At 40.6% G+C, this 26,250-nt stretch overlaps 1 pseudogene; it reads right to left on the bottom strand.

Moving 5' to 3' along the window:
• The window catches only part of LOC143137514 (NACHT, LRR and PYD domains-containing protein 3-like), a 28,951-nt pseudogene extending 3,299 nt beyond the window's left edge, over positions 1-25,652 (bottom strand).
• Between the last annotated feature and the right edge of the window lie 598 nt (positions 25,653-26,250).

Raw genomic sequence — 26,250 nt, 5'->3', positions numbered from 1 at the left:
AACATTGGAGCCATTCCAACTGTTAGTTATCGTCAACTATCTGCCTAAATAATTTAACCATTTCAATTATCAACCTATTTAACTGTTCAGTCATTCCAACTATATTAAACCTTATCTACCAAGCAAATAATTTAACCATATGAACTCATCATATTTTTGCATTTTCATGCACTGTATTTCCTTCAGGAAATGCTTTTCTAGTTGTTATTATAGCCTTTTTTTCTTTTTACCTTTTCAAGAATTAATGCGACTCTAACCGCTTAACGTACAGACATGTTGAAATAACCGTTTTGTAGGTCTGGAGTTGGACAACAGAGTAACTTTTTCAGATTTTCTTAAAAGTTTATACTTTTTGAGAAATAGGGGATTAAAAATGACAAAAAGCTAATTTTTCCCCCATAGACTTGGCTGTGATGTCATAATGGCCTAAAGCCATGCCTAAAGCCAGCTGCGCTTGTTAAGCTCCCAGAGAATTTCCCGGGCTAATTAGAACACTGGCACAGGTGTCACCTGTGAATTCAACGGTCTCAGCTTCTAATGCATACAATCTGGGGCTCCCTAAAACTACACATCCCGTAATTAACTTGTGCGCATGCGCAGTAGCGTTCTCCTTGCCTCTGATTCCCTACCGATTCTACAGGCACTGCTGCTGTCAAGCATCCTCTTGAAGAAAGTTTACGTTCTTGTTGTCTGGTTCGTCCAACAAACGACGACGAAACGGACGTTTTCCTACCACACCCAATGTAAGTTAAATATTTGTGTTTTGTATTTGAATGGAGTGTGTGAAGTCTGTTTAAAACGACTCGGCTAATCAAGTAAGCAAGCTGGCGTTAGCTTCAAACTTGTAGCTTAGCAACATAGTAAGTTCATGTTTCTAGGTTCGCGTTTGTGTGCAGTGGAGGCGGTAGCAGCTAGCTAAGCACTCAAATTGCCAGCTGACGAGGGAAATGGCAAACAATCACTGGCTGAAACTTGGCCTTCGTTTTGAACTACGTTTGTATGAGTGGCTCAATGAGTTAAATCTCCAGTTACAAGGCTAAGACAAGCACCTACCTCACCTAGCAGATCTAAGATTACTGCATTCAGGTATGGGACAGGCGCCTCGATAGCGACAGTATTATGCCTTTGAGAATTTGAGTGAAATCGCTGAAACGTCTGATTTAGAGCGATGAGGGACAGGTGGGGTTTAAAAATGCCCCCTTGATCTAAGTGGGAAATGAAAGAAAAAGTTTGAGAACCACTGGCGTAAAATAACTTGATTGTAGGCTTAGCTGTTAGTTTGTTGCTCAGTTGAACATATTTATCTAACAGCTGTCCCCCCCCCCTTCTATTTCTGTTAGGTGCCGCTTCACTCTGCCACTGAAGGATTAGGCTGACTGCAACTGCTATGGATGGCAGGAAAACACAGTACACACGAATTTCTAGATGAAGAGTGAATAAATGCACTTGCTAAACTGATAACAAGTTGTCAATGGTTATTTATGCAAGCTTGTGTAGCCTAAACAAGACATACCTAGGCCTAGCCAAATTTATCCTGGCTGTAGATAAAGCAGGATATGAATTTCCCAATATTTTGCCAGATTAGGCTAATAGTGGTTTACTGAGGTTTAATATCAATTGAAATACCACTGAAATCACGTTGATCTTTAGTTTGGTTGTAATTTCAACATTGTTTCAATATTCATTTTAGTGGAAATACCATTGAAATCCCATTGATCTGTAGTTAGAATTTCAACGTTGCTTTAATATTAATAAGGGTGCAAAGGTGATATAGAATAAATGTGGCAGTGCGATGTTGATTCAATTATTTTAACGTTGACAAAGTAATTGTTAGCTGGCTGCAGAATGAGCAGTCATCAACACCAACTGAAAGCCCCGTTTTGCAGGTACAGTAGTCTTGCAATGCATACTCTGAATTACATTTTCCAAAGGCCAGCTTTCATGCTTGTGTCACAACTTCAGAATGGCTTGACGCACATGCTTCAAATTTGGTGTGAACATTTGTATGGATTGTATGGAATGATTAAGTCAAATGTCAAGGCCAAACCCACCTTGAGTGTGATATCTCAAGAATGCCTGACGCACAAGGTTTTTTGGTACAAGGGTTTGTATGAACTCAAAGATTAAGTGATTCAATGTTTTTTTTTTCAGGAATCTCCCCACCAACATTAACCCAGCAGCTTTCCATCCACTATTGTAATTCCTCTGGCATTACATTCTAGTTAATACATGATCATTGCACGGAACTGCCTTGCACTATATTTATTTTTAATCTTAAACCTCAGTCTTTACTGATATTGCACTATCCCCACCCTTTCAACTGTATATTGCATCTTGCTTGTGTCTGTTGAGGGGTCCACGACCATGGCACCTTTGACAGGGACAACAAGGAAGCGAACATCCTGAGCTGCACCCCCTCCCCCCGCACTGTTGGACTTACTTATTTGCACCATCACCGTGACATTCACTCTCATAGAGCACCTTACAATGCGCACTGAATTACAGGCTCAGTCCCTACTCTGTCATGCTTGATCATCGTTAAGCACACTATGTTGATATTTGATTTAGTTTATATAGTATATTTAGGGCCACAGCAGTGGCGCGGCTGGCTGGGGCACCTGCACCGTACGCCAGCGACCCGGGTTCGATTCCCGCCCCGTGGTCCTTTCCGGATCCCACCCCGACTCTCTCTCCCACTCGCTTCCTGTCATTCTCTACTGTCCTGTAAATTAAAGGCATAAAAGGCCAAAAAAATATACTTTAAAATATAGTATATTTAGTATTTAGTATTTTAGTATCATGTTTATCTTCTACTGTCTCTATTGTACAGTGGAGTTTTTTATTTGTATATTACTTTTTCTGCTGTAAGTGCATGTTGCGTGTGATGTCTGTATGCTACTGAGACCTTGAATTTCCCCTTGGGGGGGGATCGATCGATCTATCGATCTATCCATCTATCCATCTATCCATCTATCCATCTATCTATCTATATCTATCTATCTATCTATCTATCCATTTTGTTGTGTGTTCAGACTCACCCTAGTTTCTCCAGTTTGCAGTGGGGATTCTTGAAGAGCTCTGAGAGATGCTGAACTCCTGCATCATAAAGATAATTGCGACTCAGGTCCAGCTCCTTCAAACTGCAGGTGTTTGATCTGGCAGCTGACGCTATCACAGCACAGCTCTTCTCTGTGAGGGAACAACCACACAGCCTGGAGAAACATAACACATGATGACATATCTGATTATTACACTCACATACTGTACCTCTAACTATACAACACACACACACACACACACACATATATTCTTGTATTCGCCACTCACTCATCACTGGGTTCTCCCCACACACACAGATCTGTTGTTGTGTGTTCAGACTCACACTAGGTTCTCCAGTTTGCAGTGGGGATTCTTGAGTAGCTCTGAGAGATGCTGAACTCCTGCATCATGAAGCTCATTGGCACCCAGGTACAGCTCCTTTAAACTGCAGCAGTTTGATCTGCCAGCTGACGCTATCGCAGCACAGCTCTTCTCTGTGAGGGAACAACGCCACAGCCTGGAGAAACATGATGACATATCTGATTATTACACTCACATACTGTACCTCTAACTATACAACACAAACACACACACACACACACATACATCCTTGTGTACCCCACTCACTCATCACTGGATCCCCCCCCCCCCCGACACACACACACACACACAGATCTGCTGTTATGTATTAAGACTCACATTAGTTCCTCCAGTTTGCAGTGGGGATTCTTGAGGAGCTCTGAGAGATGCTGAACTCCTGCATCATGAAGCTCATTGTTACTCAGGTTCAGTGCCTTCAAACTGCAGGAGTTTGATCTGGCAGCTGACGCTATCGCAGCACAGCTCTTCTCCGTGAGGCAACAGCTTCCCAGCCTGTAGAAACATAACACATGATGACATATCTGATTATTACACTCATATACTGTACTGTACCTCTAACTAACATCTAACACACACACACACAGCTTCACCCCACACACTAAATTTCACCATCATTCACTAATCAGAAGGAGCCACAGACATACTGTACGTACACACACTCATCATACTTCAACACTTCATTCATCCTGGGTTGACACAGAAACACATGCATTTATACATACAGTACACACATACACTCACACACCATCACCCTGTGACTCAATCATCAAAGGGTATCACACAGATACAGTGCATACACTACTGATGCAACAGACATGCACACAAAAACACACAGATCTATTGCTGTGTGTTTAGACTCACCAAAGTGTCTCCAGTTTGCAGTGTGGATTCTTGAGGAGCTCTGAGAGATGCTGAACTCCTGCATCATGAAGCGTATTGTAACTCAGTGTCAGCTTCTTCAAACGGCAGAAGTTTGATCTGGCAGCTGACGCTATCACAGCACAGCTCTTCTCTGTGAGGGAACAACGCTCCAGCCTGGAGAAACATAACACATGATGAACTATCTGATTATTATACTCCTATACTGTATATAACTATGCAACACACAGACAGACACACACAAAACAAACACACACACACAGTTAATTAAACCAGAACCCGTCTACGGAGAGCCTGTTCACTTCCTATTAAGCCGCATTGTACCGAATTTGGTTGTAAATGGGGGTAATCGTGGGCCAGTGCAAAATGAATGGGGGTCTATGGAACTAGACGGCTAAATTTGTCTTTTTCACCTGATTGTCGTTGAAAAATCACAAATTTGATTGTAGTTTCTGCAAGTTCAATATGGATTATAGCAGTGTTGTAGTACTTGAGTCCGAGACTTGGACTCGAGTCCGAGTCATTAGCTAAATTTAGAGACTCGTGACTTGACTTGGACTTGAGCACTGAATGACTCGAACTTGGACTCGTGCATTCGCACTCGCGATGACTCGTCGAGGACTCGACTTTTTTTTGTAATATATCATAAGGCTATAATTGTAGTATGTCATTAGGCTATAATTTGCTATATGATTTTAATGTCTAAATTATTTGTAATACTAATTTTAGTGCAAGGGAATGTTTACTGCTTTAGGGAAGGCTACTGCTTCGTGTCATACATCGCAAGTCACCAGTTCACATGCAAAGCAAACTAAAGTTAACTTTAACACCAAAATGCCGCCGCCGCCATTTCAATGTAGTATTGCCAGGCAATATTAGTTCTCATACATGACATGACATTACCTAAGATTACACTCAGCCTAGGCTAAACATCACACACTGCTGCTGGATAGCTGATCACCGTGACTTGGTGAACAGTGTTTTTCCTGACTGACGCGAGAAGCGAGGTTCCATTCATTAATTTTCATTTGGGGCCCTAGTCTAATCCACTGCACGGGAAAAAAAAAAAGGAAATAGCAACTTGTTCTATTTCTAACAGGTAAATATCGTAGCAAATAGTAGCCTATGGCGATGGAAGCTTAAAAAAAACATTTATTTCACTCATCTCGCTGAAATGAACGTAGAATGTGGCCTGTCAAAGAAATTAATTAGGCAGATGATCTGCATCTCCATTAACCGAAAGCTAGTTTTCATCTCTATTGTTGACGTGAAATATGTCTCCATAGTGTCAGTGAAGTGATAACATAATTATGCAGTTGCCGGTAGCCAGTGTTCACGTCACGGGAGTCAGAAAGAAGCTACCAAGACGGGCCCTGGTCTGTTTCTGTCCCTCCCAAACTGCGCTAAAATTGTGTAGGCTATTTTAGGCAGAATTTTAAAAAAAAAGGGGAGGCCCTTTTATGATCCACACTACCTCTTACAAAATAGGCCTACTCCAACGTCCATCTAGATCTTGTGAAGTATGAACTTCTACAATACTGCCTACAGAGTACAATTGTCAGCAGTCAGTAACAGCATAATGTGACTTAATGGCCTGTGTGATTGGGATGTGGATTGCTCATTTATTATGAGTAGGCCTATAGGCTATGTTATGGCTATGGTATGGTATTCTCTCCGATATAATAAATACAACACATTGGGTTTGGTAAGAAATTTGGCAATACTACTTTCACACAAATGATGGCACCCCTGCTTGGAGACAAAAGATTGTCCGTTTTGCTTTTAAGGATTTCATCTGCAATGGGAAAAAATGGAACGACATGTAGGCTATGCTTACTTTAGTGCTGGACTTGGACTCGACTTGATCAATAGGGACTCGACTCGGACTTGACTCGGATGAGTAGTGGACTCGACTCGGACTTGACTTGGAATTTTTTTTTTAATGACTTGGACTTGACTCGAACCTGGACTCGGACTCGAGGCATAGTGACTTGACTACAACACTGGATTATAGGTTGAAAGTTGAAAAAAATGAGTACTTATGTCCTTTTGATTTCTTACAGGTTGGGTCGGTGTTGGCCATAACACCCTAACATTCTGCTAATCAATGACATCATTGACACTTTTAGAACAAATAGACGACTTAGAAAATATATAATGCTCAGCAGCAGTGTATTTTCTTTGCCTCCCCTTTCGATTGCAACTTTCAAATTACTAGACAAAAATGTATTTCCCGAGAAAAGTGGATTTTGAGGGTTACAGCTCCATAGACCGCCATTCATTCTGCACTCGCCTGCAATTGCCCTCACATAGAATTAGAGAAGGAACTGCAACCAGTTCAGAAACTGGAAGTTTCCCGAGAGTGAAAGTTCTCCCCTTATCAGACATTTTCTGTAGCCTGATGAGCCAGACCCACATCAAGACGTAGGGTCTGGGAACACACCATTGGCAGTGCTCAATCCAAGAGGCGGGATAAGCGGTTGTCTTTCAAATTCCCTCTACACGCACTAAGATAGCGCTACAACTCATGAGTCCCATGCGTTTTCCCACCAGCGGAGCTAGTTGGCTAGTTGATCAAACTTTTGCCAACTTAAAAAAAAGCTTAACTCGAGTCACGATTCAAAGGCCGCTGTTCACCAGCAGCAGCATCCATCTTCTTTGTTTTCAAGCAGCAGGGAATTCACACGGAACCGTCACAACTCTGCCGTCATTATGTTAAGCCCGTACACCAACTCTATGCACGATGTGATTGGCCTGATCAAAGTTTGTTTTTTCCAGCTCGCAAGCCAACAGAGAGTTGCTAGACCACCCTGGCTGCGAAATACATTTGCTGCTGTTAGCATGGAGGTATTATATAACTGGAGAGAGTGACTAAGTCTCGCCCCCATTAATTTCAATGGCCCATGCTAGGCTAGCTACTTTAGCCAAAAAAAGTTTGAAATTGACCGCTGCCATCTTTGCAAAACTGCCGTTTCATGGGTGTTCGTTTCCGGCACCAGCTAGAATTAGCCTATTAGATTCCACGTTACAGACAGAGACAACATAAGGTACATCGGTATGTCGTTGATGAAGGCTTCACAAATAATGATCCCTAAATGCTATATTTGGAAAGGTTGTATTACGCAATAGGCTATCCAACGAAAATGACTATTAATTAAGTAGACATGGTATGTAAGAAACGTATGGATAGCTGGGATTTTTGCTGCACCCAGTGTGAATTTGCAGCTCGTTAAACATAGGCTACATTTGCAGGCAGACCGAAATGAAGCCAACGCAAAACTTACCGATAGAAGCGCACATCCCTCGGGTATTGTGGTTCGAGCAGGCATAGAGTCTGCAACTGTTTTTGGATATTGGGGTTTTGCCTCGACTGGGAGCCTGAACTAGGGTTGCCAACCGTCCCGAATTGTGCGGGATATCCCGTATTTTGGGTGATTTTGATTTGTCCCGTCAGGGACAGCACCACTCCCGATTTTCAATCACAGCTCATCGGCCTTGTTAACTTGTCAATAGTAGGCTACTGTAAACGCACCTGGAACAAAGTGTCCAGTGCCGCCGCTACCACGCGCATCTCGCACTGTGCGCACGGCACCAAGGGACAGAAGGGGCACCACTATTTAGCCAGTGAAGCTATACTGCAAACTGCTTTTCACTCTTCTTAGAGAACGATTACAATGTCAAAATGCAGCAACAGCATCTTACATAAGGATGATACTTTTTGGGTCCTCTCGGTCTCTCTATTATGTACCAGATCTAACTTGAACGTTATGCTACTCGTTTTAATTGGGAACGAGAGGGAGAGAGGGGAAGTTTCCAGCTGGCTTGTGATTGTTGGTAATTGATTTCACCTTTTTAATATAAGAAACTTTTAAAAGGAAATCATGAGAACAACAAAAACAACGCGAGGAGATTGCGGAATTATCCGTTTCACACTATGCTACTGACCATTTACAAAATGTGAAGGCACTTTGACATAGGCTGCACGCACTGTGATTTGGACTGATAGAATATGAAGAGTGGTCAATTGCCTTTGTGTAATGGAATTGGTGAGTCTTGAAGTCTTCAATAATCAATTTCCCTTAAACTAAGCATTTACATGAAGCACATGATAGGCTATGCCAATTGAAACACTTCCCACTCAGATAGCTAGGTGGCTACCAGGTTCATAATTTACTTTTAATTGCAAACAGAAAATATCTACCTAGCATCATTACTTCTATTTCCACAGGAATGAAGGTTGTTACTTTACACCAACTTAATATACTTATCATTATGCTATAGGCCTAAATGTGGCACAAACAATGTTAGAGTTTGTGGAATGACCATAGGCTATATTTGAATGGAGCTGGCAAAATATTATGAATACCGTGTAGACAATGCTCTTAAAGTGACAGTACACCATTTGTAAATTAGTTTTTTTTTTTTTTTTTTTGGGGGGGGGGGGGCGCATTTGAAGTGAAGTGTCCCTCATTTGGGGTTGAGGAAGTTGGCAACCCTAGCCTGAACATTTAAATCAAATGCATAGCCTAATCATGTGAATGTTGCAAGAAGGCAAACTAAATAAGTCATTGACATTTGTTTTGTTTTAAATCACTTGGTTACATGATCCAGACGTTGCGTTGTCATGGATTACAGAACTACAGCCTGTGCGTTTTAAAATAGTTTTCATGCACAACACAATGAGTAGGCTAATAATTGGATATAGGTCATTGCTATGCATCTGCTAAAATGTATGGTCATAGTCAGTTACCTTGTCAACCCACATATTTGCCTATACGGCAAATAATAGCCTAATATGACAACATTAACATTTTTCTTTTATTTACCACAAAGTCCGGTAATACAGCCTAAACCATGTAGGCATTAAGTCAAGTATCAGTAGCTTAATCCAAGTAGTTAGTTGTTTTATTTGTCGTCTTCCAGAAATGCAAACCAACATGGACGCGCGAGGACGCTGGTGCCCAACACTCCAAAGAACATGTCACTGCCACACCGCGCACAACAAAGATTACATGTCATACGTAAACTGAAAGCCCTCTCTGTTGCCACCTGCAAAAACAAACTCACTAAAATCACACATATTGCCTCCAGGATAATCAGTCTCCCAACACCCAGCCTATCAGACATAAATGACATAGCTATTACATGCCTAGCACATACAATAGCAGCTGACACAGTCCATCCCCTGAATCAATTCTTCACACTACTTCCACAGATACAGAGCACTAAACTGGACTAAAGCCATTTCAGTGGCCCCACCGCTCTCACATTGCTGAAAAACCTCAGTTGCTTGTAGTTTTCACACTGGATGTGTCTATGTGGGTATCTTAATGATGTGTCTCTTTATGTGCTGAATAAGATATGTCACATGGGTGGATGGGATACATGTGTTACATGTTGTGTGTGTTTTATATGTATACAATAAAGACTCTATCTACTTTCCCAAAACTATCGGTATCGGCATTTATAACGCCCAATAAATATTTTCAAATTAAATAAAGGCAAACCGAATATTGATCCTTCATTTAGATTTCCAGTATTGTCGCTACATGGTTTCCCTTACAGAAATTTCCGGTTTCTGGCGAACAAAGGTCATATTTTCACATGCAAATTAGGTTTCTGGCAAACAGTTACGGTTAACTTTTGTCAATGTTGCAGCAAATTTGCAGCAATGTCATATGCAAATTAGGTTTGTCACCAGAAGTTCACTGGAAGTTTGCCATTATTGGCTAAATGTGGTGGCAAATCAATGGTGAACACATTTGCCACTAGTGGCAAACTTCTCATTGTTGCCAGAACTTTGCTGGAAGTTTGCCTTTAGCAACCAACACTGGCAAACTTCTGGCAATATTTTCTAGTGAACTCATTTGTTTCCCACAAATCACCCACAAGTTTTGCTGCAAATTTGCCAGAAACATTTAATTTTTGTAAGGGTTGTCCACCAGATGGCGCATCTTCTTACTGCATGAAACACATGCTGCGTCCACTTCCTAGCCTACACGATGACAAAGAATTGCAGCTTGTGTGTCATAGTTTTCTGAAGTGGTTTGTGTGTTCATGGTAGGAGGATTTTCACATGAAATGTAATTCTCATTTCTTCTGGAAGCCTAAATAAATCTGAGAATGTTTTTTTTTTTTACTGCAGCAGGCTAACGTTAATCTTAGAGCCACTGGTCACCATGTTAACGTTACGTCCAAAGGTAAAATAACTTTAGCATTGGTTGATTGTTGTCGTATTTGTAAAACATAAGCGCGGTTATAGGCCTACACCAAGTATATTGATAACAGCACTGTAATAGTCTCTTTCAACTGTCATCCCATTCATACTGAGAGGAGCTAAGTTAGTTAGCCACAGCACTAACATTTAGCTAATGCCATGATTTGCATCCTTAAATTCACTGGACTGGGACTGGACTGACTTCTTATCTGTTTGCTAAAACTGTTAAGCTGCTGTTGACTCGTTCACCGACAAGGTCTCATTGCTCAGACTGTCCTTGGAGGTCATGTCAGTGCTGTCAGTGAGTGTAAACTTATATTATGCTCAGGAAGACTGCACACAAAATAAATGTGAGCATATGAAACAAGTCTTCTGAGCTAACGTTAATTCCCAAACACTCACAGTTTTAGTCTTCGTTTTTTTGCATTTCAACAATTGTGTTTACACCAAGCAAGGAAGTGCATGGTTTACAAAGGCTAAAAGTAATGTTAAAGTAACATTTTGCTGGCATAGCCCACAATGTAGATTGTGCAATGGTGGTTATCAAAGGTGGAAAGACTATTTTCCCACTAATTGTATGGGAGAAAGTTTTTCAATTGTGTTGGTTAAAAATGACTATCGGCCGATATATCAGTTATCAGCTTATGAAACTCGATAAAATATCGATATTAGTTTCGAACTTCAAAATTCCATATCGGTCGGGTTCTAGCACACATTTACATATTCACAGGGTACACCCCCCCCCCCCACACACACACACACACACACACACACACACACAAACATCCACACACACAAAAACACTCACACACACAAACAACCACACATAAAAAAAACACACTGACACAAACACACACACACACACACACCCTTGTGTACCCCATTCACTCTTCACTGGGGTTGCAAAGGAGCGGAACATTTCCGGAAACTTTCCATGGGAAGTAAGATGGGGAATTTTGGAAATATTCCAAATTGGAAACTTTCATGGAATTAAAGGAAATTATGGGAATTAATGGGAATTTACGGGAATTAACTGGGTAATTCATACAAACTGTTACAACTGCATATACAAATCTTAACATTGTTTCGTAAGCAATGTGATTTGTTAGTTCATATTTTCGCTTAGCTTAGCATACAAAGCTAGCTAGCATGCTGGCGGGAATCCCATTCTCGGCCTATGGTTTACTAGCGTGCTAAGCTAGCAACACTGAAACCACTGAACTGTCCAAGATACACCACGCCACTCAACAACAAAATCCGATTGGTTGGAACATTGACTGACTATCACTTTGTCCAGTCAGAATCCCAGAAAATGGTAAAAGAAAATAAAAAATATATATAAAAAATAAGACACAACATAACACCCCAAACCTCATAGTTTATGATTATTTATAAAGTTGTCAAGATTAATCAGACAGGCAATATGAGCATATGGTTATTAATCGTCCCGTTAGAGCTTATGCAAAATGACGTACACCCATTTGAATGAAGACAAAAGTGACGACAAGCCCATAACTGGCAACTCTGTTTGCAAACTTCCCCCAGTTTCACACCAGTTATTCCCACACGAGATGATATTTTCACATGAACGCACTATAGGTTTCCTTTATGTCTAGTAGCCTATGCTGATTGCTGTGTGCATATGATTGACGTATGTGCAGCGTAGAAATTCAACTGAAATTGCATTAAATCAGGTTGTTTTAACTAATTATGCAGCAAGATGGGATTTTGTTCACTACATATAAGTTCCCTGTTATAGACTAACTTCCCATATTAACCCTCTAACCGCCCATGTCGCAATATATCAATATACTGGTATAGACAGCAGGGGTTGTAAAAATAAGGCTCTGAACAACTTCAAAGTCACCTGCGATATGGAACTGATTTGACCAGGCTACTTTATTGTATAGTAGCATAGGGTTTGTGATTATAGTAATAGTTTACTATTGTTGGTTTACATGTGACTGTTTTCCTGTTCATTTGTTATGTCGGTGAAATCACAAAAAAAGAAAGTAAAACTGCTCAAATATGTTCAACATCTAGTATTTACTGAAATGTGCATAATTCACGGTGGTTGCCATCCAGTGACATCATAATATGCAAATTATGATGAGTAAATTTACCCCCTTCATAAACTTCTGGTCATACTCAATGATTTTCACATTTACAGTAGGACTTTATCTCTGACCACCTGCAAGCCATGGCCTTTTGAAATTTTGATGTAAAAATCCAATTTATATTTTTTAAACCCTGGCGGCTAAAGGGTTAAACATTTCCAGTTTATTACCATTAATTCCCGTTTATTCACGTTAATTCCCGTATATACAAGTTAATTAACACGGTAAGTTTCCAACTTCGAAAATTCACAGAATTTCGCAACCCTACACATCACTGGGTCTTCCCCACACACACAGATCTGTTGTTGTGTGTTCAGACTCACACTAGTTTCTCCAGTTTGCAGTGGGGATTCTTGAGGAGCTCTGAGAGATGCTGAACTCCTGCATTATGAAGCTCATTGTAACTCAGGTGCAGCTCCTTCAAACTGTATGAGTTTGATCTGGCAGCTGACGCTATTGCAGCACAGCTCTTCTCTGTGAGGGAAGATTGGTTCAGCCTGGAGAAACATAACACATGATGACATATATGATTATTACACACACAGACACACACAAACACCCACATCCTTATGAACTACACTCACTCATCACTGGGTTCTCCCCACACACAGAGATCTGTTGTTGTGTGTTCAGACTCACACTAGTTTCTCCAGCTTGCAGTGAGGATTCTTGAGGAGCTCTGAGAGATGCTGAACTCCTGCATCATGAAGCTCATTTTTACTCAGGTCCAGCTCCTTCAAACTGCATGAGTTTGATCTGGCAGCTGACACTATTGCAGCACAGCTCTTCTCTGTGAGGGAAGATTGGTTCAGCCTGGAGAAACATAACACATGATGACATACATGTATATGATTATTACACACACAGACACACACAAACACCCACATCCTTATGAACTACACTCACTCATCACTGGGTTCTCCCCACACACAGAGATCTGTTGTTGTGTGTTCAGACTCACACTAGTTTCTCCAGTTTGCAGTGAGGATTCTTGAAGAGCTCTGAGAGATGCTGAACTCCTGCATCATGAAGCTCATTTTTACTCAGGTCCAGCTCCTTCAAACTGCAGGAGTTTGATCTGGCAGCTGACGCTATCGCAGCACAGCTCTTCTCTGTGAGGAAGCAACTCTCCAACCTGGAGAAACATAACACATGATAACATATCTGATTATTACACTCAAATACTGTACCTCTAACTATATAACACACACATACACACAAACACACACAGTATACATCACACTGTGACTCAATGATCACAAGCAGTGTTTCTCCTACAATGTATTCAGCAGCGGCGCAGCGCCGCTCCTGGAATTCAAGCGCCGCTGCAAAAAGTTGCCTAATTAAAAAAAAAAAAAAAAACACACAAGTGAACTTCAGGAACAGCTGCTCTTCGTTCAGGTTTAATGTCAAAAAATAATAGTAGGCTAACATTGAAGGCGCAGTCAGGGATTCCACAGGAGATCCCGTTTGTTTGTGTTTAAGTTTATTAGCAGACGCAATTTTGTGCAAAAAAACGTAGCCTACATTATGTTAACCAAGGAACCAAATTAAACACGCCAGCGAGGTAGCTCGCCCCTACCTTCAGTAGCCTATTCCCAGATAAATTCCAGGCATTGTTTTGTTATAGTGGATGGAATCCACTATCTTGAAATCTCCTGGCTTCTTCTTATAACCTTTTCTTTTTACCTTTTCAAGAATTAATGTGACTCTAACTGCTTAACGTACAGACATGTTGAAATAACTTGTGTAGGTCTGGAGTTGGACAAGAGAGTTATTATTTCAGATTTTTTAAAAAGTTTATACTTTTTTGAGAAATAGGGGATTAAAAATGTTAAAAAGCTAATTTCCCCCCCATAGACTTGAATGGAGGCTGTGATGTCATAATGGCCAAAAGCCAGCTGCGCTCGTTAAAGGAGCGATTTGTAGGATTGTTACCAAACGTTCTGTAGGCCAAAATCAAAACACTGGTGAACGTTCTCAAGACTACCAGACGTGAGACTCTTCTGGGTTGCCAGATGTAGCCTAATGCAGACTTAGCTAACGTTAGTTGACCTGCAGCTGCTTTAACGTTTCTCCAACCATAACCCAGCTACACATTACGGAAACAGTGAAAACAAACAATACCTCTCTAACCAACGTATCGATAACATATTTAGCTGAAGTTAACGATGCAGATGAAGTTTAGCCTAGGCTACCTGTCGTGAAGAAATATGGCCAGCTCTGCGTCAGACTTGATATTCTTCGTTTGACGAAGACATCTCAGGAAGCTCCTCCAATGTCCACTTAATTTGTTTCTTGTTTTAATTTTGGAAATTTGCCTGCCTCTCGTAGGCGTTCATGACTACAACTGACAGCAAGTTGACAGTTGGCCTTTGCTAATTTGGCAACCCAAATAGGAGGACACGCCAGCCCATTATTAATACGCTCTTCTAGAATTAATCGTTCAAAACATAAACGAAAATTCCAAGAGATTCCACCCCGTAACTCATTTTTTTCATGGGTTTTACGGGTTATAGTAATGCTGTCAAATAAGCCATTATTGCCCTATTTCCGTCGGCACATCACCGGTTAGACCGAGAATTCTCGTTGTGAAATCAAAATTCCACTGGAGCTCCAATCGGTTTTGTACACGCAGCCTTCCTACATTCAACAGCACCGCTGCTGGAAAAATTTCTAGGGGAAACACTGACAAGGCATCACTACTATACAGATACAATGCAGGATGCCCAAAAAACACAACCCCTCCTTCTAGGGGTGTAAAGATTAACCGATATGTATCGGTATCCGTTTTTTAACGTGTAAGATACATCTATACGTGAAGCCCCGTATCGGAAAAAAACTGAAATGAACTGGTCGTTACATAGATTTACTTGTTATGAATCGGTTAACAACGTTTTCTGCTCGCACAGACTCTCATTTACGTCCCAAGCAGCGCGTTCATCCCACTTCCGGTTTTGAAATTATACGTGGTACGGAATTGTGGGTAATGCAGTTCGTTTTTGGTTACATTCATTGCCCAAAGTTGTCAAATGACCTCATTGCCCATACATCTACTGCAACTTAAGCATGTGACAACTTGCACTCGGCCGGCTTTTGTTTTTCGAAATCCAGCGCGAAATTAAACACTTAATTCCTAAACAGCAACGATAGTCTGTAGAGTAGCCTTACCTTTGATGAAGGGATTTCCTTAATGTTAAATAATAATCTGGCCCTTGCTGCTAAAACAATGCACAAATTATTAGCCAATGATTTTGTTCATATTCACTCAGACTTGCGGCATTATAGGTTTCTGCATTAGGTCTACTGTTGGAACAAAATAAGCCCAGAGAGTTCATTGATTTGTAGGCCTATTTTATTCTTGTAGGGTAGGCTAGGCTATATATGAAAAGGACAAGAGTTTCTTAAGCACTTTTATTTTGGTATTGTCTTACCTCAACAAGGCTACAGCTCCATGAAAACAATCAGATATAACTCTATAAAATCTGTGAAAGATCTATAAAGTCTATAAAAATGTATTTTTATGTTGCATTTGGCTGAGCTGTGTTTGACTGAAATGTAGACTATTCTTTTTTCATTTCAATACAGTATATGAAATAAACCTCAGTTTAGATTAGGGCTGGGCGATAAAACGATAGCGATATGTATCGCAATAGACATGTAATCAATATCAATGAAAAATATGTTCGATAGAACATTCGACAATTAAAAGCAACACACACCTCCCGCCTTACGTTGTCCATAAATAAATAGGCTAAATATATCTTGCATTGTAGCTAGTATGTGCAACTCTATCAGAGTAGGCGATAGAACAGACTCGAGTCCTTGCCCCGTGCTCTCTCTCTCTCTCTCTCTCTCTCCCTCTCAACAGGCGCATCCCTCCCCAGCATGCACATCCAAACATTCACAATCGTGCAAGATGACTGGTTAAATTGCTATTAAATCCGGTTAGCATCATTAGCACGCTGTACGAATTTTTTCAAAACTGTTGCATTCAAATTGACTGCTAGGTTCTAATCATCTCAATCCCGATGCAAATGGAAAAGTATTTTCCAAGACTCAAACGAGCCTGTCCCAAGGAGAAAAAGTATTCATTTGAAACTTAAACACACATGGGGAAACCGAACAGTCTAACCAGTAGACTATGATAAACTAGCAAATTAAGCTACTTTGTTTACAATATTTCCAGGCTTCAACCAGTGCTGCTTTTCATTCAGACTTATGTGCACATTTAGTGTTTTTCATGATTGTGTTGCTATTTCTTTTCCCTGTTTGCTTTGATTGATAACTGAGGTGATTAAAATCAGAGGAAGGTTAAGTTTAAAATAAAAGTGTTTAAATTGAACTTTTTTTTCCTTCTGGTCCTTATCTGAAATAGATTTTTTTTAAAAATCAATAATTATCGATATCGACTGATATGAAATACTTATATCGTGATACAGTTTTCAGCCATATCACACATTGTTTTTGCCTAATTGACAACCATGACCATGATAATTGATAATATAAAATTAATGTGCACCATGAGCAAATGATAAAAAATCTTTCAGAATGCTTTCCATTCTTGAACTGCATCGAATTGCATCGAATCGCATCGAATCGTACTGAATCGTTTTTTTATAAACATGTATCTTTTCTTGTATCGAATCGTGCCCATGTATCTAGATGCGAATCGTATCGTCTTTTACATGAGAGATTCACACCCCTACCTCCTTCACATCTTAACACACACACACACACACAGGAAAATGACTGGGTTTCTAACGATACAAAGCTTAATGCAAATAAGTGTCCCTTTAATGTCCATTAAGCTGCTCAAGAGCCATTTGGGATCCAACAGGTTTAAGTTTTAGAACAGGCCATTGTTAGAAAAATGAGCTCATAAACACCCCAACTTTCAGTAAGTAGACGAGAGTATTAAGATCGTCTTGGTAGTGTATAAATTTAGGTCTAATTGAGTGCCTGTCACTTTAAGATGTTCGTGATTAACACAGTTAACGTTAAAAGGCTGCTGATGTGTGGATGCAATTCATAACGTTTTCTACAAAGTTAAAATAAAGGTTCCTACTTCTCCTTGGGACAAGCACTTTTGAATTTTGGAAAACACTTTTCCATTTACATCGGGATTTTGCAAACATTCAGTGTCAGAGTCAATAAAATGAGCCCTTCAACGAAATTGACAAGCAGCTGTAAGTAGGCTAAGCATGCTAAATTCTACATCCAAACAGTATTCTAACGTTAGCTTTGAGATACTGCTTGATTGCATAACTTAACTTTAAGTTTAGTCTCTTCAATGTAGCCTACTGTTGGGATAAGACCTTAGCAGAGTTAACTTCAATGCAGCAGTTTTGAACAAATTTGCGCTTCAGCATGGTCACGATGCTAAGCGGATTTAATAGCAATTTAGCCAGACGTCTTCTATGCAATGCTTCTATGTGGCAACAACAATCCTTCAACAATGGTGAATATTTTGTTAAATGCACATGCAGAGGAGGGGCAGCAGGCTACGACAGAGAGCGGGGCGGGGCAAGGAAAGGCTGCATGTGTAAAAAGCGCTGTTCAATGGCAATGCAAGGATTTTATCTTATATTTAAATTAAATTAAATTAAATTAAATGAAACATAGAATATTCATCTGTGGCGGCCGATTTTGATTTTGTGGCGCCACGCCACAGATTAGTCAATGTATGGGAAACACTGGGGAGTGATGCAAGCTTTGGTGCCTTATTGTCAAGTGTCCCATCACTACACACAGTCACACATTACAGGTTTACTTACAGTGCTGATGTGACCACTGGAACCAGCCTCTGAAGAACTTCATCTGGACTGAGGAGTTCAGTCTGATCAGTCTCTGGTGTCTTTATGTACTTCTGCAGGTCAAACTCATCCAGCTGCTCCTCTGGAATCTTAAACTTAAATCTCCTAGTCCTCCACTCTCCTGGTAAGAGCGTGTCTACAGACAGAGTTCCAGAGCTCCTGTCAATCACCTCCACTACAGCATGGTGATTCAGCTCATTCAGACAGTAGAACAGGTTGATCATTCTGTCTGAATTATTTTGATTTCTGATCTTCTGTTTGACATACTGGACTGTTTGCTCTGAGCTCTGTGGTTGACTTCTTGTCTGTGGCATGAGGTGCATTAAGAGATTCTGATTGGACTCCAGTGAGAGGCCCAAAAGGAAGCGGAGGAAAAGGTCCAGGTGTCCGTTCTTACTCTGTAAGGCCAGGTCCACTGCGGTCTTGTGTAGGTCATGCAGTGTTACAGCTCTGAACAGAGCTGAGAGCCAAGAAGTTTGCTGTTGGTCAGGCATGCTTCTCTCTCTGCTTCTGAAGCAAAGGAACACATATAAAGCTGCAAGAAACTCTTGAATGCTCAGATGCACAAAGCTGAACACCTTCCCCTGGTGCAGTCCAGACTCCTCTCTGAAGATCTGAGTACACACTCCTGAGTACACTGATGCTTCTGTGATGTCAATGGCACATTCTCTCAGGTCTTCGTCATAGAAGATCAGATTGCCCTTTTCCAACTGTTGGAAAGCCAGTTTCCCCAGTTTGAAAATCATCTCTTCATCTCTCTCTTTTCTCTCTGTGTACTTGGCATTTTTTATGCTTGTCTGAATGATCAGGAAGTGAGTGTACATTTGAGTGAGAGTTCTTGGCATTTCTACTTTTTCTGATTCAAATGATGTTCTCTCTACCACAGTGGCTGAAATCCAGCAGAAGACTGGAATGTGGCACATGATGTAGAGGCTCCTGGATGACTTTAGGTGTGTGATGGTTCTCTTGACGAGGTTCTTATCACTGATTCTCTTCCTGAAGTACTCCTCTTTCTGTGGGTCATTGAATCCCCTTATTTCTGTCACCTGGTCCACACACTCAGGAGGGATCTGACTGGCTGCTGCTGGTCGGGTGGTGATCCAAAGGAGAGCAGAGGGAAGCAGATTACTTTTGATGAGGTTTGTCAGCAACACGTCCACTGAGGCTGGCTCTGTCACATCACAACATCTCAGTTTGGAACGAAACTCTAGAGGAAGTCTACACTCATCCAGACCATCAAAGATGAACATGACTCTGTGCTTTGAGCTGGTGAAGATTTTTGAATCTTTCATTTCTGGAAAAAAGTGTTGAATAAGCTCCACCAGACTGAGTTTCTTGTTCTTCATCAGGTTCAGCTCTCGGAAAGGGAGAGGAAATATGAAGTGGACATCCTGATTGTTTTTTCTTTCAGTCCAGTCCAGGATGAACTTCTGCACAGAGACTGTTTTCCCAATGCCAGCCACTCCCGTTGTCAGCACTGTTCTGATTGGTTTGTGTTGTCCAGATAAGGGTTTAAAGATGTAATTGCATTTGATTGTTCTGCCTCATGCTGGTTCTCTCCAGGATGCTCTCTCTATTTGTTTGACCTCATGTTCATCAATAACCCTTCCTCTTTCTCCCTCTGTGATGTAGATATCTGTGTAGATTTCCTGGAGGAGTCTGGATTCTCCCTGATTAGGTACTCCCTCAACCAGATGCTGAAACTTGCTCTTCAATGTGGATCGGAATTTCTCATGGACCTCTGCCTCCTCTGGTGTCCATCTGGATCAATGACGGAATCACAATTACACCTCCGTTGTAATCAACAACTTATCACCACAATATTCCTACAATAGTCCTGCTAGATTCAGAATGTATATTTTTTCATATTTTCTCAAAAGTAACATAATGTGAACATGCAGGGAGTTTGTATACTAACACACACTGGCATACATGGAGAGATGGTTTGCAGCGGGCCGACAGTAGAGTTTATTTGACTCATATGCTCATTATTAAGACACAGGGGTTCCTTTACATACAACACATAAACAGAATAAATGTCATTAAGTTACAGTAAGAATGAATGCACCGTTCAGAAGAGCCACTTCTAAATCAAACCAGAGGAAAATAGGGTTCTTAGGGATGAACCGATACCATTGTTTTCAAACCGAGTGTGAGTCTTTACATTTGTGTACTTGCTGATAATGAGTACCGATATTTATATTTCTACCACCAAATAACATAAATTGCAATGAATTGGAACATGTTTAATTTCTTCTCTGCTCTGGTTGTTACAATAAGCCTAAATAAATATAAATAATAATGAATATCAAATAAAACTAGAAAATGTAATTTCGAGGAAGATACCAGTGCATGAAAATATAAACATACTGTATATTAACATAAAATGCCAAACAAACTTTTATTTGGAAACAGTTGGCAGGAGTCATAGTTGATAACAACTGACAGTTGAAATGGCTGAACAGTTAAATAGTTGAGTAGTTTAAATAGTTAAATTATTTAATAGTGAATTATTGTAGTGAGGACATTTATTTTGAAACAGTTGTGGGCAGAGGAAATAGTAGTCTTAAAGGAGAAGTTCGGTGTGAAATTGACCTTAGCTGTACTGAAAGATGTTGCCGAGTACTCACATGTGTCCAATAGGCACCTTCGCTCACCCCCTAGCATTCCAAATTACGCCGTTTTTAGCCGAGTAGCTGTGGGGGCATAGCGTAGCCTATGCAACTAAATCGCTATTTTTACACCATTAAAAAGGTTCCAAGTAACTCCACACTGCATTGGTAGACTTCTGAGGGTCTTGGAACCCTTTTAATTGTGTAAAAATAGTGATTTAGCTGCATAGGCTACGCTATGCCCCCCACAGCTACTTGGCTAAAAACGGCGTAATTCGGAATGCTAGGGGGTGAGCGAAGGTGCCTATTGGACACATGTAAGTACTCGGCAACATCTTTCAGTACAGCTAAGGTCAATTTCACACCGAACTTCTCCTTTAAGAGAGCCAGAATAGTAGTCTTAAGAGAACTTTTATTTGGAAACAGTTGGCAGGAGTCATAGTTGATAACAACTGACAGTTGAAATGGCTGAACAGTTAAATAGTTGAGTAGTTTAAATAGTTAAATTATTTAATAGTGAATTATTGTAGTGAGGACATTTATTTTGAAACAGTTGTGGGCAGAGGAAATAGTAGTCTTAAGAGAGCCAGATTGTATGCTTAAAGCCTGAGACAGAGTATATTTAAAAGTTGAATGTAGATAGTGTAATGGATGTTGATAGACAGAAAGTTGAATGGATGTTGATAGGCACATTGTTTAATGGATGTTGATGGATAGTTTAATGGGTGGATGAGTGAATGGTTTGAAGAGGAGGAATGGATAAAAAGTTGGATGGAATGTGCCTTATATCCTTGTAGAATGGAGAGACACAGAGAGAGTTGGCCTAGTTAAGCAGAAAGCAGTTGATACAGGTGCAATCAGTTTAACTGGCCCTTTGATGGGTCCTAGTTGAGCAGGTGGAAGTTGATACAGGTGCAAATCAAGTTAATTAGTCCATTGTGATGTCACAGTGCTAAGTCTATGGGGAAATGAAAAATACATTCCTCAAGTGTCCTTTTCAAGACCTACGTTACAAAGTTTGAACGAAGTTTCTACATTAAACGGTTGAAGCTGAATTAGACGCAGAAATTTGGTGGGAAGAATAATAATAAGAAGAAGACTTTGGATAACAGAACAGTGCATTTTCATGCACTGTAATTGTCACAGCTTTGCCAGGTTCTTCAGCAGCACCTCACTCTGCACCAGCCACTTCCCCAGCCACGCCCACTCATCAGGCTCACACTCCTGTCACTCATTCTCTCTCCCCTGCCTACTGAAGCCTTAATCAATCACCTGCACTATATCAGGCTTCCCTCCACACACACACTTTGTCTGGCCTCGTCAAAGACTCGCTCCCTCGCCTGCTCCTCAGTCTTCTTTGGACTCGTGTGAACTTATGAACTTTGTTGGACATTGCCCTCTATCTACAGTTGCCTTAGTCTGATCTAGGGATGGGCAAACCGAGGCTTTATGAAAGACTGAAATATTCGAATCAATTGTGCTGAATTGTTCCGAAGCTTCGAAACAATTCCGACTCCTCAGAGCTGTTTAGGGTGAAACAAATCTGTCAAATGCTTCGTATTGGGTATGTAGTCTTTAAAGTTTGTGGCTCGCTGTGTTACCTGTGTTCAGTCTTTGTCAAAAGCTAAGCAGTCATGCCCTTGGTCAATTACTGGATGGGAGACCACATGAAGAGAATCTTATTGCTGCTGCTAGTGTTCTCTAAATCACTTTCTTCTTATAAAAACTCTCGAGTTTTGACCATTCTGAGAGTTTAGTTGAAACTGTGTGGTTAATGATGAATTAAGAAAACATAAACGGATACGATCTGAAACAATACCTTACAAATCAAACGTGGATCAAACAACCTGGCTAGGCCTACTGTGCAAAAAACAACCTCACTAACCACTACACCATCATGGTTATTGCTTAAGAAAAGTAGACACTGTTAATTGAACACGCGGGCAAACACCGGTGAAATACACCGAAGGTTTACTTAACTTTGGTCACATGACATGGGGAATTTGAGCGATGTTTTGAAGCAGTGGTCATATGACATGGCTGTTTTGAACCACGTTTCGAAGCACTTGTGCTTCGAAGCCTCGACACTGATTTGAGACGTCGGTTTCGAAAGTCACACCCCTAGTCTGATCTCCTGTGTTTGCCTTGTTTTGAATTCTGGACCTGTAAGTACTTTTCTGTTTACCTTTAAATAAATCCCCATTACCGTGAACTGTATCTCCTAATCCTCCTTCTGGGTATCGTGACAAATATATAATAGCAGGATATTTCAAACCAAAAATAAATAAACAATTTTTTCTAAAACAAGCCTCCACATTGGCACTGTCTCCACATCTTAACTAAACAAATTATTAACTAGACTATTTTGCACTCTCTCACAAAAAACATGATCACCCATCACCCTAGACTGTAGAGACTGTAAAGGTGGTGTGGCTGCTTTTAGTGTGTGGGTCGAGTGAGAGCAAGTATGTGAGAGAGTACTAGTGCTACTGCCGCAGAGTGTGTTTACTGATTGCTGCCAAAGCAGATTTAGTGAAGGTGATTTATGCATTGTTTACGCTATTGGCCATTAAATACAGTGGTGATTTCTCGCACAATATGTCTTGCATCTGCCTGTTGCTCATGACCTGAAGTGAATTGGGTGCTGACTTCAGTCTTGGAGCATATAATGATCCGACTAACGTAACAGTCTGGAGTTGAGGCAGGAAAGGGTACTATATTTTTTCAGTAAAATTGACAAAATGTAAGCTAACAAAACACTATGCAAATTAGATTTATCTACTGAAATGGAAACTCCACAGTTTGTTTTGTAGGTAACTCATCCCTGACCAACCTTCTTAGTGTTGAAATCTGATTGACCACTGTCCACTCCTCACTCACCAGGTGCTTATGTGAAAACTGTGTTCGCATGCCCACAGCTAACACTTTATACAATTCCATACAGATGTACAAATACATCTGTACTTACCAATCAGCTTGGTTCCATGCAGCCAATAAACATTTTCGAATCAGTTTATTGGGAATAAACCGAATTTGCGTGTGTCTTGTGAACACCTTACTCTGATTGAAATAAACTGAAAAAGGTCATATTCGGTTTACTAATAAACTGATCTTTCGAGAGAGTGCTAGGTAAGTCTCTTCATACTGAAAACAATTCCAAATAGATTGTTTGATCTTAATATAAGATTACACTTTATTTTTTGCAGTGCAGAGTTGTTTTGTAGAGGGTTTTGGTGACTGCCTGACAGAATGTCCTGATCCATGACCTCACCTGTGTTCTACAGAGTCCCTCTGCGTCTCATCTGTCCTCTTGGACGCTGTGCCTGACGCCCCCTGCTGGACACTGTTAACACAACATGACACTAAAAGGTGAGTGTTCTCACATCTCCCTCAGAAAGACCGTATTGATCACCACACACGCACATGCACAGCCACTTAGACACACACTCACATGCACAGCCAGAGACACACACATACTTATACACACATAGGGTGGTTTATATGTGCACTAATTTATTTCTGCAGTGCGCACGGCTACCATACTTTGGAAACCATGCAGTGAGATCAAATGGTAAGATCAATATATGCTATTTTATTGACACATTTCACAGTTCAATGAAGCAGAATCAGTTGAGTAATCTGAAGGATTCTATTTAACATCTACAGAAACATAACAGAGGTTGACTATGTATTGTGTGTAGGCCTACTGTGATTGTGTGTATACTGTCGTGTTGTATGGCATTAAATGAGCAGATTGTATGTTTTGCCCAGTCAGTGTGGGTCAGTATTAACTCACTGCATTGTGCATACAATGTGTCAAACAAATTAGAGCCCATAATGTTCAGACATAAGTTTTAAAATGCAAAAAATAAAAAATAACACCTCCACTTCAACACTAGTGTCTTATAGTCACAGACTGACCTGTCAGATTCAGACAAAGAGTCTCTGCTCCTCTTCTTCCCATCTGGATCAGAGTCTATAACGTCTGGAAACACACACACACACACAGACACAGAGATACGGTAATATGGTGTATTGTATTAGCCTCATGGCGGCTACTCCTACCGTTAGAGTGCTGTGGAGGGTGCCGTATTTGATTCCAATCCAATACACTTCAGTTAAATTGAGTTGATTGCTCGTTGTGATCCTCTAGCTGTCTATTCTGTGTGTGCACTCAAAAGTCTCTGGTCTTTCTACATGGCCCAAGGGGACAGGAACAATGTTTGTCCACTGTAAGTTTGGAAATACACGTTTACTACTCCAGCCAATGAACACGCTTCTTCAGGAGCATGGAAGAGATGTCAACTGACCAACTATTGACCAGAGATCAACGACCTTTGCAAAATCAAATCACATTTTAAAACTGCACTGTGTGGTAAGTAAGCAAAATATAATCAAAGTAAATGTACACTTACAAGACATAGATGTCTGTTGTTCCTTTTCCTTCTGAGTGAGTTTGACTTGAGAAGAAGGTCCTGCTTGATCTTCCTCTTCCTCCTCCTTCCTACTAGTGATATCCCCTTTCTGTTTACATTTACTCATGTTTTTCTCTCTGTATCTTTCTCTTTGCTTCTAACATATGTCTGTAGTAAACCTTTTTTTTTAATGCAACAGACCCCGAAAGTGAAAGAGAAAATCACACAATCAAGATTCATCAAAGGGAAAACACAAACAAAGTCCAATTAATATCTGATTGCAGTGCAAAACTAGATGTACCGCAGAGCGGTACAAAATATGACCGCCGCCCAGTCCAGCACATTTTTTCCACAAAAAGAAATCACGCTGAAAGGCCTATATGATTCAACCTGTCTCACTAAATTACATTATCCACACTCAATTCTCACTGGTATCTGCTAGACAACAAGTACCAAAACATGATTAGTTCATAGATTTCACATGTAAAATTAATTTCATACAACCCCACCTCCATCTTGCCTGTTCATAATTCTGAGAAATTCTTGATTGTTTGTGTTATGTTTATGTTATGTGTGTGGGTGTGTGTGTGTGTGAGTGTGTGTGTGTGTGCGTGCTTGTGTGTGTGCGTATGTGCCTGTGCATGAAAGCGTACATATGTCTACTGTGTGAGTATGTGTCATACGTATGATTACTGTGAATGTATGTGTGTGTGTGTGTGTGTGTATCTGTTTGTGCACATGTGTGCACATGAAATGGGTTAACATGACCCCTGG

The sequence above is a fragment of the Alosa pseudoharengus genome, unplaced genomic scaffold, assembly GCF_046254945.1.
Source record: "Alosa pseudoharengus isolate Yale_2024_CS ecotype anadromous, Long Island Sound unplaced genomic scaffold, YU_APseudo_1.1 YU_APseudo_1.1_scf_21, whole genome shotgun sequence".
NCBI lineage: Eukaryota > Metazoa > Chordata > Actinopteri > Clupeiformes > Clupeidae > Alosa > Alosa pseudoharengus.
The sequence above is the reverse complement of the archived record's forward strand: the minus strand, read 5'-3'. Positions and strand labels throughout refer to the sequence as shown.